The sequence below is a fragment of the Strix uralensis genome, chromosome 5, assembly GCF_047716275.1.
Source record: "Strix uralensis isolate ZFMK-TIS-50842 chromosome 5, bStrUra1, whole genome shotgun sequence".
NCBI lineage: Eukaryota > Metazoa > Chordata > Aves > Strigiformes > Strigidae > Strix > Strix uralensis.
In genome coordinates, this window is record NC_133976.1 from 86,003,819 (window position 1) to 86,020,526 (window position 16,708).

General features: G+C 40.5%; 1 protein-coding gene across 6 annotated transcripts in view; it reads left to right on the forward strand.

Annotated features, from left to right (window-relative positions):
* DUSP16 (dual specificity phosphatase 16) overlaps positions 1 to 16,708 on the forward strand; it is a 65,069-nt gene that overhangs the window by 12,252 nt on the left and 36,109 nt on the right. The window lies entirely within an intron of this gene.

The window sequence follows — 16,708 nt, forward strand, 5'->3', positions numbered from 1 at the left end:
TAATTTAAATGGTACCAGTGTCTTCAGAGTTGTCATATGGAACTCTCATTTTTGTCACTTATTAATTGCTTGTGTTATCTCTGCCTGCTGCTCTGGGGGAGGTGTTGATTAAACCTACAACTCGATTTAGTACTCCCATTCTTCTCCAGGGTTTTTTTCTGACTTCTTTTTAATTATAACACTGTATTTTTTTTTGTATACTTTCAAAATCATTTGAGTTTTTTGAGTGTACTTTACATTTACTTTGAGTAAGAGTATGCTGATACCAGGATCATCTTCTTGGGGTCCTACCTAGAGTAAAAGGGTTCTGCTGGTTCACCTGGAGCTCTCCAGAGCTCCTGTCCCTGTATAGCTGCTTGCATTGCTGTCAAGCAACAGCATCCACGATGGAAGAGATGGTGTTGCAGAAGATCACGCGTAGGGCAGGTAGGAATCCACAGCATCCTACTGATGAAACTGCTGTCCTTACAGCATGTCAGCACTAGTCTTGTCACTGGTGGCGTTTTGTCAGCTGAGGGCTTCTGTCATTCAAGGAAGGGATGCTTTTTCCCAGACCGTGCAGACTGAGTTTTGCTGACTTACATCAAATTTGCATGCGTGTTTGTGCAGATGACACAACCGCAGTAGCCTGTCTGTCGACACAGCTCTGCCATTCAGCCAGCTGCAAAGCTAAAGAATTAACCTAAGAAGTGATTAATTTCCAGTAACTTAATCAGTATTGTTTCTATCAGCAGAGATGTTAATCTGTCTTTTTTTCTTCTGCTACTCTTCTGAGGTTTTTTTCCATCTCAGTGGTGGGGAATGGCTGTGTGTGTATGGTTGTAAATATTATGGTCATCTTAAAATTTAGATTCTTTGGAACTTTTTGTTATAGACTAGAAAATGGACTTTCTAGTAAGTCTACGTAAAGTTCCTTTAAACAATTGAGTTGACATGCTCAAAGACAGGCAAATTTAATGGTGGGTTTGGGTCAGATGAGGAAGAGTAGTTCTGTGTCCTCTCTCACTTCTTGCCTTATGCACCTTTATGCCTGTCATCAGGTCTGCCAGGGGTTCTGCGTGGCTAGTTTTAAATAAGTTTTTTCTAGTACTGAAGTTCACTGTTTGTTTGTTTGGTTTTTTTTCTTTATTTTTCTTTTTTCTGTCACCTTTAGCATGTTTTACAAACACTTTATACCTACGCTGGTATAGCTCGCTTTAGTGAGCGTTACATATTTCTGTTTTCTGCTCAGCCCTTACATTCTTTAATTCCCTCATAAATCTTGAGGACGTGGTGGCTCACTGTTAATTAATAATTTTTTTTTTTCCTTCTCCTCTTTTGATATGTCAGTCATGACAGTAGATCATCTTAGCCCATCTTGAACTTATTTTTTGCCAGTATCCTGTGTGGGAGAGGCTCTTGCAAAGAAACCTATTTTTGATTTCTCAGTTGTTATTATCTAGATGCTAGTATCAAATTTAATTGCACCCTTGTGTTTTTGTGCACTAGCTCTTAAGATTTTTCTTGTTGTTTTGATACGTTTTCTGATCTGATACTCTTTGCTCTTCTAAAGCTCTTTTCTTTTCTTTCTTTTTTTTTTTTTTCCCCCCTATCTGCTGTCACTTATTCTGCTTTCTGTTTCTTTACCCAGGCTTGGATTCACATTTTTCTGGGATATGCTCATTTGGCCTGTGTAACCTCATGAAAATGTTACCATTTGAACATAATGACTCTTTTCTTCCCTGGCTTCCTGTTCCCTTTCCTTGTGAAGTGGTATGTATACCTTTCGCAACTTTCAGACTCAGCTGGGAGCTAAACATGCAGCTTTTAATTTCCTCTCTCTTCTTGAATTGAGGATCTTTTGGTCCAGCAGTATCTTAATCACAATTTCTGAAACGTAACGGCATGGTACTAGTTTTGGTAGGATTCCTTCCATAAGTGTGGTGAACTTGGTTGCATTATGGCCACTGTCGTTCAGCGGCGAGCTAATGCAAACAGTAAACTGGCTTTCCAACATAGTACTAAGATCACTCTAGTGAGGAGCAGGGGAAAAGCTGAGTTTCTTATTTCCAGGTAAAGAACAAACATGGAACGAAAAATGTCCCTTGGCATGTCCTGCTGTAGTTCAAAGGCTAAATTAAGATGTAGATTCTCCTTCGTCAAATTAAATTCCTCTTGTGTTTGGCATGGTACTCCCTTTACTTCCCTTTACTTATTCCTTCTTTAAACAGAATTGGCTTGACTCTTCCCCCTTTTCCACAGTAACTGTGTGATTGCTTGTTTAGTCTGTGGGAATTGCAAGAGCTCTGATGTTTTCCTGAATTAAAGACGCCAGATTCGTAGTGATTTCTTCCTTCTTCCTGTTGTTCCTCCCCTCCGCCCGACAGCCACATACAAACTCTTTGGGGGGTTTGTTTGTTTTTATTTTCCCCTGAGTAAAAGACTCTTCCTCATCAATCTTCATGGCAACTTACGGTTCCTCATATGCAGAATGCTTCAGTTGACTTCTAATGTAATACCAGTGCTGTTTTGCCAACTAAAGGAATAAGGAAGGCTCAACCAATAGTATAGGGTGCTCTCCACTTCTGTATCAGCTGTCTTCCCTTCATTTGGGGAACGTAATTCTCTAAATGCCTTACTGATAGGTTTCCATTTCGAAACATGCTCTGTCCAGAATGACATGGCATCTCTGCAAGCATAAAATTGTTGTGAAACACTAAGCACGGAGAACTTGTTACCAAAATACTTGTTTCTCCCCTTTTTTTGTTAACGTCACCGTTGTGAAATGGAATGATTAAGAAGTGTTACTGCAGAAGCAGAAAAAAAGGTATTGGAGATTGCATCTTTTTTCTGCAAAAACCAGTGCTGTCTTGAGACCCAATTACTCAAAAACAAGTTGTAATGAAAATATACTAAAATTCTCAGCTTTAGCTTGGTTGTATCAAATACTTGGTAGAACTCCAAAGTGGTAAATAACTCGGTTATTTTCTTTATGGAGTACTAATCTTGTTTGCTTTGGCATCTAAAGCCAAAGTTGCAGCTTATTTTTTACTTATTTTCCTTTTTTTAGAGTATCCTTTCCTTGCAGTAATACAGATATTTATTACAGAACCCAGGAGGCCCATCACAGACCATGGATTCTGCTGTGTTTGATGGTGCCAGAGGCAGAGAGGAGTGGTATTCACCTCGGCAATTCTGGTCAACGTAATACTCTTAGTACTGTTAGCAAAGTTGTAGACATTGTGGCAAAGTAGTGGTTTTGTGGCAGTGCTTGGAAGGAGTGTGAGATCGGTGAGGGTCTCATGTTGTCTCGCATGGCTTACGAAGAAAATAAAGATGCATCTGGTCAAAGGAACAGGTCTGGAAAATTATATTTGCTGCGGTGTTCTGCATAGATGTGAGCAGCATAGTCAAGGCCAAAGGAAATGCTACTAGCAAACAGAGATTGTGTGCCTAGGTGAGCATTTTTCATCCATGCTGTTTAAATTTTCTTAATACCAAGTGGAAAAATGGGCAGGATACTACCGTAGCTTTGATGTAGAAGTCTAGGGAGAAATCCATCGTGAGATGAAGTAAGTTGATGGGAAAGGGAAACTCAAAAAGGGGAGCCTCTTGGCTGTAGCAGATTTTTGAGTTCCTTCAGGAGGGTACTAGAAATCATTTAAACATGCAGTGATTTGATTTGTGGGCACAGCCATTAGCTAGTGATGCGTTTTTCTAGATTGGCCATCAGTTCATCATGTTTTCTTTCTGTCACCGTTTTCATTGCAATGTGTGGTGGTTGAAATCCAGAAGAAAGTGTAGTAACATCTTAAGTTGCCTGTCTTTTCAGTTACTTATGTTAACAGCAAGGATTTATTTTTCTTGATGACTGCCAACAGTTGGCATGCAGAAGATGGCATCTTCAAAGTAAATCTTAAACAAACAAAACCACCTTTCTTCTGTAACTTCTGGTGTTAATTCCTGCCTTTCTACTTTTTCTCTTGAGGCTGTGTTAAAAGCAGTGGTTGTTTCCTTAATGTATGATTATGTTTTCTATGGAGATTTTTAACAGAACTAAATCTAAGACGAGATGAGGTATCAAAGTGATGGCTTTACACGTGGTGATTCCTGACAGTCCCCAAAACATAATTCATGGAACTTGTTTCTGCTCCAGCAGGACACATCCCTTTGACCACTGTTGTTACTGTGTTCTCTGTGAACTTGGTGAAGTAGTGCACGTGAACTTGGTGAAACGTGTGTGTGTTAAATTGAGATTTGATTTCAGGTATTTCAGGGTGGGTTTTTTTTAGGGAAACTCAAAGCTACAACAAATCGTCAAGTTTTCTGATTGACTTTTCAGATCCGACTGTGTCTTTAGAAGGCCCACCAGGTACTAATATGTAATGCTGGATTTTCACTGAACTGTTTGTACAGGATGCCACAAATTCATTTGTCTCTTAGTGTGGCTGTCAACCTCAAACAATCTAGCTATGTTTATAGTTTTATAATGGATTAAGTAACTCTCCTCTGGATTCAAAAATTAAAATCGAAATGCAGTTGATCATGATGATAATATAAATAGGGTAACAAAATTACCAGACCTTCCAGGAGGCTTAATCTCTTGTTCTTTATGGTTTAGTTGAAACCGTTGAACCATAACAGGTGGCCCAGAGTTGCTCTACTCCTTCATAATTATTTAACTTTAAGGTTTTCTTAATTGTTGTGAGACAATTGGAAGATGCCTGTCTCAGTAAACCTGATGGCATTGTTACCTCCAGGCTCTTTGTACGTTGGCTGCTCTTTTTGTGAAGTTCTGGGTGCTTCTGCCATGGTGGATACAACACACCATTCCTGCTTGGGGCATCAGTAGTCTAGAGATGGATTTTGCAAGTTTGTCTATGTCTGAAACTATTGGTAATCTAATTGCTGGGTTCAGACATGGAACTTGCTGTTTAGAAAAGCTTTGTCGTGGGTAAACCTGAATGCATTTAAATGTCTGAAAAGAGCATGTGTTGGGTGGAGTACCATGGGAACTGCCTTTAGCCTTGCTGAATGGATAGAGAGTCTGTGAAAGGCCCCAGGAGGATTTGATCGTGCCTTAAAAATACTAAAAGAAAGTACCCATATTTAGATTCTTAGTCTGGTCCTCTGTGATCATTATCCCTAAAAAGAAACGTGAATTCTAAGTCAGTAAATCATTTAATTGATGTCAGTTGTTCACCAAAAGAATTTTGGATATGACTATGATTTTTGTCAGAATAGACGTGCTAAAATGTACTTACCTAGACCATCCAACAGCGTGTCTGGGAGCCACTGCTTTAAGTCCTGGGAGTTACATACACTAGTAGGTGCAAAACACAGTGAAGGAGTGAACCATTTTATTGCACATCTCTATCTTTGTTGAGTGGTGACAGCACGAGTATTTTTTTCAGATAGTGTAGGAGCTGGTGAGCTTTGTTCACTCCTTTCAAAAGAAAGACCTCAAATGCCTTTAAGTAGCTAATGCAGAACAGGATCGTGCTTTTCTGTGGTTACAAGCTCAGCTGCTGGTAGTAAAGGTATTTCCCATGGGTCAGCAGAAAGAGAAGCTGATGTTCCTGGGTAGATCTGTACCCCTTAACTTGCTGTCTGGAGTGGGGCAAGTTTCTCTTGGGAGTCCTTTTTGCTTTTGTGAGTGGCTAAAGTACTGCAAGAGAAACTTTCTTCCCCACTGTTTTCCTCATGCCAGTCTACCTAAAGCAGAGAAACCATGGCTCCAAGTTGTCATTAAGCTTCCTAAGAATACTTTTATTAATTGTAATTGTCTGTACAGTATAGTTTGACACGATTAGCGAAGAGTGGAGAGCACTTCCTACTGTTAGGCTTAAAGTTTTTCTTTTAATGACAGAGTTCTTTGGATTTATCACGGTCTGTCTGCTGCAAATTTCTGAAGTGCAAACAGCGATGACTTGGCAAGCAGCACAGAATGGTAAATGGGTGTTTGGGCCAAGCTCATACCTTTTTGCGTAAGATTTTCTTTAACGGGAATGCAAAGCAGATGGGATCGTGGTTAAATAATTACTCCTCGATTTGAGTGAGTACTGCCCCGAGGAAGGTGCTTGTGTAAGGAACGTCCCTATCGGGCTGCGTAAGAACCAGGATGCTGTGCTGAGACTGTGAGCGATCATCAGGCTGGTGCTTTTGCTTACTTGACTCTGCAGACTTGCGTGGAAAGGAGTTACTAACTTGAGTTTTACCTTAAACACACCCAAAAAATGGCAGTCTAGCATAAGGGGCAATGCACTTCAAACTGTGCCATGGGACTTTGGATCTTTAGACCCAGGCAACAGGCACCATCCGTTTGTACCAGCGGAGCAGGAATTCTTTGTGGATAAGCCCCCCTCTGCTACCCAAGCAGTGCGTGCTTTGTTTAAAGCCAAAAGTGTATCAACTCTTGGCGGCAACTGTAAATTTTGTGGATTAATATCTGGTGGCTGGGTTCATCTTTTTGGAGCATTAGTGTATTTTTCCTCTCCTTCAGTTATTCCAGCATACTTCTCACTCCATCCTGTATACAGACCACCCCAGCTGTCTGCAGCAACTTCTGTATGCTGGTGGTAAGATTATTTTCCATTCCTTATGCTGTCTTGTGTGTCTGAGCAGTAGTAATAACGCAAGCTTAAGAGAGCATCTGCTTTCTCTGGTATTTGGTATTGTAATGGCGCACAGCAACAACTGCAGAACAAATCATTGTGGATGTAGCAGTGAGGAGGACAGTGCAGCTTGAGATGCTCAGCCTAGTCCATCTGCCCTACGCTGTGGAGTGCCATGGAGAAGGTATTTTGCCTGGGTATGGAAAGGTCTGTAGCCGTGCCATGAGGTGAGCCTGCACAAATAAACCCTCCTTTCTATCAAGGCTAATTTGAGCACCAAGTTGGTGGTTTGGTTCAGAGCTAGCTTGTGAGTCTTAGATTTAACCATCTCCTCTGCACGCTGTCCCTGCACTGAAGCATGCATGGAATATCAGGAGAATTTAGCTGCCAAACACATAACAAAAAAAAAAAAAATCCCTGCGGCTTCTTGCTTTTTGACTAAAATTCAGGCATATGGCTGTAGGCATACCTTTGATGCCAGGTGGTCTCCCTGCCAAACCTAAAGCTGGTTCTTAAGAAGTTCTTATGTGGTTATGCTTTCAGTACAGTGCCAGAAAGCTGAACCTTGACAAAACTATGCTTTAAGCTGATGGCGAGAACAAGATTAGGAAGAATGTTTTATTCCTGGATTAGCATTGTAGCTACAAGTAGACTAGATACATTTTCTTCTAGATCGAAGTCATAGGGTTTTTTATTTTGCCTGTTCCAAAGCAGTCTAAATTCAAATTTAGATCTTCTAGAAATGATTTGGATTTGTGCTGACTTTGCCCAGCCCCCGGGTTATGGATTACTTGATTTCGGAAGCATGTGCCTTAGGTATTTACTGCTCTAGCTTGAGCCTGGTGGTGTGGCTGCAGAGGAAGAAGCCTGAAGGGGGTGGGAGGAGTGCTTCTCCTTCCCCTCTTTCCTGGTGACCTCCGCTTCTGTGGTTGGGTTCGACTCTTTTCCTGCACATTTTGACCTGTGCTATAATCCTATCAGAGAGGGCAATTGCAGTCAGGGATAAAGTCTTTCTGGAAAAGATTTCTTGCCTAAGTCTGCACATCTGAAACGCTTTTGGCGTTCGTTGGTAGAAATTGGCTTCTCTCAAGTGTGTTTTTGCCATGCTCCTCGTACCCCGTTGTTCAAACCACCAGGGTCAGTCTTTTCACGCCACTCGGAGTTCCTGCGGAGAACTGAACTGCATACACCACTCTAGGTGGCAAACTAGCTAGCTAACATTTCTTTGCAATCCAAATAAAATTAAAAACCAACCAAAAAACCCCCCAGGTAACACATGTATCAACTACATCTATCACTGTCATGACTTTATAAGGGCAAATGAATCTAATCTCATCTGCTGTCTTTGTCACTGGTACCTCTAAGTCAGCTTGGAACTGAAGGAAAAGAAAATTGGTTTTACTTTAAAAGAGATAAGTTTTATTGCCTCCTCGTAGCGTTGTAGAATGAAACTTCTAGTTCTATAATTTTGAATAATGCAGTACTTTTTTAGTTGTAGCTGGAAATGGTCAAAGTTTTTCAGTAACCTGAAAAATACTTTTAAGGAAACTTATCATTTTTATATGGGGTTTTTGTGTGCTTTGTTTTGTTTTCTGGTTTTTTTTTTCAGAAAACACAAACTTTTTTTCAGACAGGCTGTAAGGAAGGTTTGTACAGAGAGGCATTTTGTTTTTTTCCTGTTTGAACCAATTATTTTGGGGAAGACAGACAAGGTTTCAAGAACACAAACCCCACTTAAAACTTGAAACAAAAGCAGTGAATATAAAGCTAAATCTACGTCAAGGTTGAGTTAATAATAATAAACAACTTGATAATCCAGAGAAAAGTTTGTCTCTGGGAAAAATGTACCACAAATCTATTAACTCTGTGATGACTCCAGGATTTTCTTGTTTTGGTATTAACTCCCAGAATTTAGGCAGTAGGCAGTGGTCTTTTTTTGAGGCTATCTTTAAGGTTTCTTTATGTCTTTTATCACGTATTTTCAGTGGTGCGGCTTCGGCCAGACAGTTTCCATGAGGAATATGATTCATTGGGTAATTTATGACATACTTCGGGATGTGCTTTGGACTTCTTCTTTTCCTGTTTGGGAAGAGGGACAGGCTGGATGTGGAGATGTTTTGGAAGCCTTAGCTTTTGTTTCAGTGTCACTGTTTGGTTCTGTTTCACGTCTGTGTGTGTGAGGAAGGGCTTGTGCATTCTGGAGTTCGTGCCCTCCCTCTTATCGCTCCATATTAACTGGTCTCATAAAAGACGTCACCTCTCCCTGCAAGACTTGCCTTTCCTGTATCCTTGGGCAGTTGCAGATGCAGCAGTAATAGTGGGGATCTGTTGGATATGCAGTTCTTGTGAACCATGTCTGTATGTTTTCTTTCGTAGAGTAGCTGGAATGTAATGTGTTGCTGGAAATGACCGTGAGATAATGCATCTTTTCCTGAGACAGAGTGGAGTGCTTTTCTAACCACGTTGAGAATTCATGCAATAGCATTGTTCCGTGAATGTGTAATATAGGTTTGAACACACTGACATGATAGTTTAAAACAAATAAAAAACAAATAAAAATATCTGTACTGGTTGGGGAACACAGCATCACAAACAAGAGAGTGGGGGAACCTGGGCTAGTATTAAATCTCTCGTAGTGTAGCCCCAAGATAAATGCTTTAGCAGCATGTAAATTGTCACCCTTTTTTCCTCTTTTGCTTCTGCTCCAGCAGAGTGTTTGTCAGGTAGGGTTTCTGTGGTGGCTGCTGCAGTGGGAAATACAGATGGCGTGTGGTTAAGTATAGATATTTAGTGACAGGCATAAACATGAGTTAAATGATGAGAATTGGGATTGCTAAGAATGAACTTGTAGCTGGCCATTTTCAAACAGTGACCTGTTTTTTTTACCTACTGTTGTATTTTTAGATGGCTTTCCTTTACTCCACCTGAGATTTTTTTATTTTTGTGCCCTCAAATTAAGAGAGCAGCCACGCAAAAGGCTGATTGGGCCTATCTGGGAGGATGAGGGGAAAAACAGTGGGCAAGAGGTAGGGTGGCACTTTAGAGTGGGTCTCCTGCTGGCAGGTGAGAAGTGGAAGGGACTAATAACTGCTTTAAAAATATCTTCTTTATCTTTTTTCAGTTTAATTTTGCCCTTCAGGCAAAACAAGCAGCAGTGGTGGTTCAAACAGCTGCTTCACTTGGGTCTAAAGATGCTTGCAAAAGCTTGCCGCTGGGTCCGAGGGTCATTTGAAGTTTTGTAGTTAGACAAACTTACAATATCCTTGTGCTTCACAAGCTGTCATCTTTGCTAAGGTGCTTAAAAACCCTGCGGTAAGTTTTGTGTTAGAAATAATGAAAAGGTATCTTCCTTGAACATCAAAAGTTATGCAGACAGATTAGCTTCTGTATATGAGCGTGTTTTGTGGTTTTGGGGCAGCTGCATAAGAAGCGTTTCTGTATGAAGCCCCAATTCAGTGGGATGCTTTTCATCCTCAAGAGTTAGCTGAATTTGGGTAGAATACAGGGACATCTAGGATTTCTTTAGATCAGGTAAGGATGAGGAAATATCATAGAATGGTTTGGGTTGGAAGGGATCTTTAAAGCTCATCTAGTCCAACCCCCCTGCCATGGGCAGAGACACCTTCCACTAGCCCAGGTTGCCCAAAGCCCCATCCAACCTGGCCTTGAACCCTTCCAGGGAGGGGGCAGCCACAGCTTCTCTGGGCAACCTATTCCAGTCCCTTGCCACCCTCACTGTAAAAAAAATTCTTCCTTATGTGCAGTCTAAACCTACCCTCTTTCAGTTTAAAACCATTGTCCCTTGTCCTGTCACTATAGGCCCTGATAAAAAGTCACTCTCCATCTTTCTTATAAGCCCCCTTTAAGTATTGAAAGGTGGGTTGAATTAGTTAAAACCACCTGTTCCCCACACCTTTTAATGGGTAGTTTTCTTCTGGATGTTGTCTAATGAAGGTGAGGCCTAAAATGGTAACCTGAATATGGCCACATGTTCTTAAACTTTTAGTCAGTAAGGTTTTTTTCAAAAAAAAAAAAAAAAAGGAGGAAAAAACCCCCCAAACTGTGCGGTATTTGATGGGAAGCCAGTGTAACTCCCTTGAAACTGGAGTGGCATGCCTGAGTCAGTGAAGTATGAGCTAAGAATCTGGCAGAAGCCTTTTGCACAAAGGAAGGCTGAGAGAGTCTCTCAGGAAGCCTGTATGCTGCTAAATGTGGCATGTTTGAACATGAGACTGACATCATTGTGAGTTCATAGTAGTGAAAGAACAAAGTATCAGCCACAAATTAGACTGACCTAATTTTTAAGTCACTTCTAAAAACTTAATAGCATAGTGTGTTGCTTGTGCAAGCTGTTTATTTCTATCCCAGACTCTTGACTACTTAATTTAAACTACAAGTTCACCCTCTAAACTGTTGAAGGAGTTGTTCAGGAAGGTGTGTGTGTGTGTTTGAGGGGTGCTGCAGACTTCCTTCCTTGGCTCTTTTTCCACTCTGACCTCAATCTTCACATAAAGGAAGTGATTAAGGACCACCCATCGTATACCTTTATCCTTCAGGATCAGTTTCCTGGAGGTAAAAACCTCAGGATTGCGTACCAAAACCTAACTCATTCCTATGGGCTGCTCACAGGCAGACTGGAAGTCTGAAAATGATCGGAACACTTGCCAGTGGTATCAACAGGAGTTTATATATAATCAGTTGTCATAAAACTAATCAGTATTATTTATTGCTGTATCCATGATCACTGTCAAATAACTGGTGCTTCTTCCATTGCTGAATACCTCAGAAACACAAGGATCTTGCAGTTTGAAGGTGACATACTTCTTTCCAAGTATTTTAGTTGGCTCCACATGCACCAAAGTTGATCCATTCTGTAGATATATTACTTCAGTTATTGCAGAAGCATGTTGAACTCTCCTAGCTTGGGACTGCTTTGACAACAATCAGTGCCTTTTTGGTTGCTTTTTAAAGGACTGTGTAAAAGGAACGCTTCTGCAAATTCTGAAGAAATATAAAATCTTGTTTATAGATATGTACGGAGCTGTACATACATGTAAGCACACTTCAAACAGGATAATGCAAATGTAATTTAAGAGAATACGTTTTGTTTCTCTTTGCTATTCAAAATCCTGTTAGAAGCCCAGTGAGGTTGCTACAGAACGTTTCTAATTAACGCTGGTCTTTGACTAAGGCTCATATCAGATAATAGCAAGAGAATTTATTCCCTCGCTTTGGTATTGCATGCTTGTGCTCTTCAAAATTTAAAAAATCCTGATCCCTTTTAATTCTTGCAAACTAGATGTAATGGCGGTCACATTTGTTCTTATGGGGGATTAATGTATTTTGTGGTTATGTCACTCTTCTTCCTCTACTTAAATGGTAATGTTTATAGTGATTGAAGACGCACAGCAGGGGAACGTAAGTCACCCTCTTCTCTCTCCTTCCATTGTAAAGATATATATGGCTTCTCTTTTCAGCCATGTAGTTACCATGCTAGAAATGTGGCTCTGGCACTGCTGCAGGTCTTATATAACATGATTCAAATTCAAAGAAATGCTTGGGATCCTTTGGGAAAGACGTACCAGGGCACTTTACTTGGAGCATCGCTCAGTGAGATACTACAACTTGTGCTTTTGTTCCTGAACTGAGGCCCTGTTGGTACCGTCTTGTCAATTAAATTAAAATTTGAAAACAATTGTAATAAGCAGGTCATCATAATTACCTTTGTGGGTACAATTTAGATATGAAAATATGTTCTGTTCCCAGTGTGTGAGCTATCAGGAGTCTTACACCATGTTGAGAGGTTTGGGTCCCAATTGTCTGGATCTAGGAGTTTGTTAATTTATTTTCTGAGCCTCATCTGCAATTCAGCAGTCACTCCATGTCATAGCCTGAACCCCTTACTACTCTGCACAGCCCAGAATGGGAGACCTTTTAACAGGATTACTGCAACTGTTTAATTTCTGGGTACACCTAACCACTTGAATTATTCCATCACATTAACAGGGAGCCGTTGCTGTACACCACACACCTCTACGTTTCCTTCTCTCCTCCTACCTTGAGAAGTCAAGCTGTACCATGTTTGTGGACTCGTTTTCTACCATCTATTCTGTTTCCTTGACATGTAGATGTCATTTAAGGAGAAACGCAATTAAACTTAACTGCTTTACTGAGCAGAAGTGAGCTTACGTATGTGTAATGTCGATGTTTTACAGGGCCCAGCATCCCTTCTGAAGATGCTTCTGTGTGCTTTTGTCACTGTGTAAGCACACGCTGCTCACAATATTAATTCTGTTTTGAGCATGCAGAGTGTTTTTTAAATGACTTTGACAACAGATTTAATTAACACTTAGTAAGGTTTTTTTTAAAACTTCTAGATGTTTCTCTGTACAGCTGACAGGACATGCATGCAGCGCAGTGCAGCACTGTATTTTCAGACACAAGCAGGAAGAAACAAAGTATTAATGTTGACAGTTTAAAAAAAATTTAAAAAAAAAAAAGAAAAAGAAATTCCTTCCAAACTTTCTCATGCCCTGATGTGAAGGGGTTGAATGTGCATGTTGCCTTCCGGGAGAACTGGTGTCATTTCCTCAAATGGGTGAAAGAGCAGAACATTTTAACCCACACCATACCGTACCATGGAAGCAGTTTACACATCTCTTGTTCTTAAAAGAGATTGACTCATCGGGATCTTTAGTCATTCAGTTTAATTGAAGAGAAGAATTATTAAAAAGTCTGTTGCAAGAAATTTACCCCTGCCTTGCCCAGAAGCTATTCTGATTTATTTCCCTAATAAAATTACCATCATTATCCTCTGCCTTTAATCCATCCTGGTTCTTGTACGAAGGTTTCAGATCCACCTTCTGTTTTCATCATACAGTGACCACAGACCACAAAGCAGATCAGAGTTGCTTTCTTTTTTTTTTTTTTTTTTTTAATTTTTGGCTCCTTATTTGCAGGCCCATATTATTTGAACATCTCCCCCTTAAAGTCTTTCACTAGGAGAAAGGCCTTAAACTTAAAGGCTAACCATCATCTGAAGACTCTGAGGTCCCATCTTACCTTCTTTCATAGGAAACCTTTTAAAGAAGTAGCACAGACTATTACAACTGCTGTGCTTGGTGTTTATTTAGCACTACTCTTCAGAGCACTCCTCCTTTTAATCTGTTTCTCAGCAAAAAGATGACTATGTAAATCCAAAAGTCACCGTTCATATTGGTCTGCAGAGCTGCAGAACATGGTCAGTTGATTTGGGATGTGTGGATTGTGTAGTAGGTGGAAACCTTGGTGTCACGAAAAGGGCTGCTGTAAAGCAGTCTTGTTCTACAAAGAGTAAGGATATGCTGAAATTTCAACAGCTTGAGGAATTTTAAAGTAGTTCAACCCTTTCAGCTTTTCGCTTTTTGTACTTTATGTCTTTGAATCAAAAGCTAAAACACAGTTGCTGGTAGAGGCTGGCAGGCGTGGACTTTGCCAGTTGTCACAATCAAATGACGAATCTTCACCATTTGGTGTACGGCCGATATAGCACTTGTGATGGGTTTGTAAGGATAGGCAGCTGTCCTCTAGTTTTAATGTGGTTTGTGAATTCTTATGTTACATGCTGTGGCTTTGGATTGGATCTCTTCAGACTCAGATTACATAGATAAATAAAATAATTTTATAACCTATTCTAAATTTTATAGATTTTATGCCAGATACTTCATGCAAGATTAATCCCGTCCTCTCGTAAAAATCTAAACTTTTAGGAAAGGAGAAATAGGTACTGAGGTCCTTAGAAGGATGCTGTCATGCTTGACTGTTCAGTTTCTCCCTGGCTTCTAGCTTGTTTGATGCACCACAGCTCTGTAGCTGTAGGAGGAACGCTCCCCGTGACCCAACTGGTTGAGTTCGTTTAGCTGCAGTTTAGGGAAGGCCCTGAGCAAGAGACAAGAAAAAAAGGCTTCCATTTCTAATTCTGGAAAATAGAAAAAGGTATTTAAATAAGGCCTGGAGGACTTCTTATTTGCCAGAAGTGAGTAAAAAGGCAAGTTTATATCCTTTTGTAATTCACTGTAATTGAAAGGATGTATATTTCTTTTCCTAAAGTCAGCAGAAAAATCCTGGCCTCTTAATGATGAAAGACTTTTTTTTTTAAAAAAACTTTCTCCTAAGCACAAATAGCCGAAGTTTCCACTTCAAACTTGGGTGGCTCATTCATATTTCACTTAATGGTAATATGGTATCCTCTCTCCCTTCCTCCCCCTTCTTACCACCAAGGCTAAAAAGGAGGTGGGGAGATATAAAATGTTTCCGAAAATTACAGGAAATGTCTGTTCCTTTAACAGCATTGCCAGGGAATTTCCAAATGTGCTTAATGCTTATGGCTGAACTTGCAGCAGCTCAGTCTTCAATCATGAGTGGATCCCGTTCTAAAAACGTGACACCTCCTTCCAGTAAACTGTGTTGAAATTAAGTATATGCTTTGTTCCTCATCTGCTCTTCAGCAGAATTAATTGCACCCAATGGTGAGATGAGGGCTCTTGTGGGCTGTTTTAAACTCTCAATTCATTAAAGTGGGAAAAATAGTGTATAGTTTCCTGAGGTGGTAGCTAATTTATTTGTAAGGACTTTGGAGAGTCATGGATAACAGGTATTAGTGAATGAGAAGACTACCTGGCAGTTTCCAGAGAGACTTCAGAAACTGCATGTGAAGCACTAAGGAACTAAAAAAGGGAGATGCTTTTTGTCTTAAGTACTCTGTTTTCTTGGACTGTCACAAGGTGGTCTCTGATCACAGGGTCTTGTCTTTAGGCAGAGCCTAATCAGTGTAAAGCATTAGGTTAGTTTTAATTCCCAGGGATTAGAAAAGGTGATAGCAAGAAATACAATGGGTGGGATGAGCTTTCTTTTTGTTCTCCATTGCCTTCTGCTGGGCTTCTGCTGCTGGACTAGGGGAAGGAGCAAGGGAGATCTGCAGAGCCTCTTCCTGGGGCTCAAAAGGGTATCTGCCAGCTGGAGCAGGCAGGGGGAGAAACGGACCCGGCACAATCTTCAACAGATCTTCTTGTCCATGCCTCTGCCCTGCTGCTCTTGTGTACGTACGCCTGTGTGCTGCTGATGGACAAGTGAGAGGATCTCCAGCCTGGGACCTCCACGGGTCACGGTCAAGGTGTCCATCCCAGCGAGCAGAGCGTGTTCTGGGTAGCAAACTCTGCAGTTATCTCTCTGAAGGACTCTAGCCCCATGTTCTACTGTTGGCGTTCGCAAGGTTTTTAGAGCGGTTGCCTAAAGACAGAGAGGTGGTTCTTGTAGCTCTTTTCCTTGCGAGGTGATGTGGGTTTTGAATCTGTTCACCAACTGTTGTAACGCAGCCCTCTGTCATATGATTTACTACGTGGTTCGGAGCCACTCCTGGGTTTTGTAATAAGGCAGTGCTTGGCAATAATTTATTATGGTTTATGTTACAGTAATTAAGCGAAGCTGTCATCTCTTGATAGCGATGATTTGAATCTCCTGTTTTTAGCTGCCCAGGAAACGGTTTGGAATTGACACTAATGTGTTTATTTTTACTTCCTCATGTAAAGGTTATAATTTAATTTGATCATGTAGGAACAGCAGGTGCTTTGTACAGAACTTGTGCGGGTATGACTGTACGTAATGTTTGGTGACACCAGTGTTACCAGTTTCCAGCGTTGTCCTTCTTAGTATGTGGGGAGGTGGGATTAGTTACCTGAGATGTTCTGTTTCATTAGTCTTTGTCCATGCAAAATATAGCTGTAATCAGATTTATGGCAATCTCTTACATTAACAGATACTGAACAAGAATTTGTGAATTTGCTTGAATTCATGCAAATGCATCATCAGTGAACACTAGTTACAGATTAGTTTTCTAGCAGGGAGATGTGTTAAATTGTTTGGAAGGTGACTGTTGGTTGGTTGGTTTGTTGTTTTTTTAAGCATCTCCAAACTTTTTTCTTTTTAAAGATAGTGGAGAAATTTGCTGTGGGTTTTTTCTTTTCTTTTAGAAAATCAGTATAAGATAACTTTCTATATCTGACCCTTTCCATGTAAATGAATGCTAGCATTTATAAATCTCACCTAGGTTTTCATGTGTTTGGGGAGTTTTACAGCAA